The following is a 2,830-nucleotide window of genomic DNA, read 5'->3' on the forward strand; positions in this document are numbered from 1 at the left end:
AATCAATACAATACTGCCTTTTACTATAATTTTTTGCGTTTTATAAATGACTTTAAACTTTTTTAAAGTTGATTTATTCATCTTTTATGTGGGAATGTTCCTCCTGCATGTCTGTATGTGTACCCCATGCATGCTTGGTGCCTGCAAGGGTCAGAATAGGTCATCAGATCCCCTGGAATGGGAGTTATAGATGGTTGAGAATCATCACATGGGTGCCCATAATTAAATCCTGGTCCTCTGCAAGAGCCACAAGTACTTTTAACTCTTGAGCTGTATCTACAGCCTCAAGTGAATTTTAAAATGACAAGTCATTAACTCTCTTCTGTCTCAATTGTACATTAGCTAGGCTATCACTGTATCTACTAGAAGTCTTAGTCATACTTATTTCATACTTTAGCATAGGACTTAATTGATTTTGTTTGCCGTGGGTATTTTGTTAAGTAAGATGGAGTCCGGATGGCTCACCAGAGATCAATCACTTAGTAAGTGACTCAGTAAGAGTCCTCCTTTCACCTGTGACTTTTGTAAAACTGCAGATTATTAGAGGAAGCTCAAAACACTAGATTGAGTCTGTTCTTATTCTTGTTTTGTTTTGTTTTTGAGACAGTAGCTCGGTCTGTCCTCAAACTCCCTATGTAGACCACACTGGCCTCAAACTCACAGAGATCCTCCTGTTTCTGTCTCCCAAGTGCTGGGATTAAAGGCATGTGCCAACACTGCCTGGCTTGCAGTTTTTACCTTCCTTCCCTGCCCTTGTTTGGACACACCTATCTGTCTCACACAGGAAGAAAGCAACGTGTAATGAAAAGAATATAGAAGAATATTCCTGTGGCAAGAATAAGCAAGGCTCTGCTTGCCTTGTCTTAATGCTTGCTGCAGCCTAGAGCAGAGACACGCTCCTCCCTCACTCCCCCATTGCAGGGGAATCTGCGTGGCTTTCTAAATTGTTTGCTGGCTTGTTTCATTTGATCTTTCAGTAAACTGTATTCAATTCTAATACCTTATGAAAAAGATCACAGATTCCAATGACTATTAGGAACTGACCTCAATACACTAAACTCATCTTTAAGTGGACTAGTTGAAATTTTGGATCCTCTTAGTATAGTCACTAGTAATAAGAGAACCTACTTCTTCTTAAGAATATACTATTTTCCAGGCTATGGTCCAAGTTTTATCTCCCCTAGTTCTAGTTCGTTTGTTTGTTTGTAGGCTGGTACTAGGATTTGTACCAAGGATATTGCACCTACTGAGCTATACACCCAGCCTCTCAGTCACTCTTCAAAACAATGGTCTGAAGTAGGAACTATTGAAATCTCAGTTTAAGGACTGAAAGAAGGGCTGGCTCAATGGCTTAGAGGGTAAAGGGCTTATCGCACAAGCATGGAGAACTGAGTTCTGGTCCTGGGGATCCTAATAGAATGCTGGGTATGATGGCATGTGCCTAAAATTCCAATGCTAGGAGATCCTAGGGATCCACTGGCTGGTCAGTTTAGCTGAAATAGTGACCTTCAGGCCCAGTAAGAGATCCTCCAAAAGAAAAAATTGGCCTGGAGGACAACTGAAGACATTTTCCTGACATTGACTTCTGACCTCCCTATGTCCCCACACAGTAGCATGCACCCATACATATATGCATTCACTACACAGACACACAAGTTGGAATAACGGATTCAAAGAGTGTTAGTAACTTAGAAGAGCCACGTAGGTCATTAGTGTTAGAAGCAACACTTTAGTCATCTTGGGTCTTAGTGGCTTGGTTTGTTGCCCTTTGAGGACAGTGTTCATTAGGCAAGTATGGCTCTGTCTCTGCTCGATGCTAAGACTGGCAGTGTCTTGCTCAGAGTTCACCCACTTGTGTACCTTCCATTTTGGAATTAGATATTCTTATTTGATATTTGGTAGTATGTGCCTGTAATTTCTACAACCCTGGAGGTAGAGGCAGGAAGATGGTGCAAATTGGAGGCCAGGCTGTTTTTACAAAGAGGGTAACAGGCCAAAAGGGCTACATAGCAAGATCCTGCCTTAAGAAACAAAACCAAAAATAAACAACAGAAAAGGTGTTACTGTTTGGTCATATTTCAGTGAATCCAGCGAAGCTTTAAGAACTGTGCAGGCTGTCCTGGTGAGTGGTTTTTACTGCTCCAGCCAGCTGTGCTACACTTAGGGAATCCAAAGCTTCTAGCAGAGCTCCAAGGAAGGATTTTTAGGATACTAATTCTTTCAGAAATTATTTTGTCTGCTTCTCTTGTGGAATACTGATTTCTAAAAAGCCCTATCCTGTAGATCTCCCTCAATCCCAGTCTAGGATTTTTCTGTGTTAATTAACATATCAATGGGCACTACAGGATTAATAAAAGATCACCCTTGGAAGGTATTCGGGGGTCCACGCTCCTCGGGCCCCCTCCTCCTCTCATTTCTTCTTGTTTCATCTCACAGTTTGGAATCCAGTGGGTACCTCCTTGATTGCAGTCCTGAATATATGTGTTGGCGGCAGCTGCTAGGGGAATAACCAGGACACAGCAGATGTGTCAACAACTAGGGTGGACTCAGCTCATATTGAAATTGCTTTTCAAGTGAGTCTCAGCCAAACAGCTCACAGGCACCCTTATGTGTTTCTGTATTAAGCTAAAAGTTTAGTTAAAAGTGCAATAAATACATGCCAGACTTAATGGGCTCTTGAAAAATTTCTAAAGTGTAATGCCTTGATTGGCAGATTAAGTTTAGAAATTAATAAAAATAAGGAGTTGCATTTCTCTTGCTAGATGTCCTCATTAGGACATCAGGTGACATTGTCTTTAAACCCTGTGTCAATTCCTGACTCACCACTGTG

Source organism: Mus caroli, unplaced genomic scaffold (genome assembly GCF_978045245.1).
Source record: "Mus caroli unplaced genomic scaffold, Mus_caroli_1 scaffold_19, whole genome shotgun sequence".
Taxonomy (NCBI): domain Eukaryota; kingdom Metazoa; phylum Chordata; class Mammalia; order Rodentia; family Muridae; genus Mus; species Mus caroli.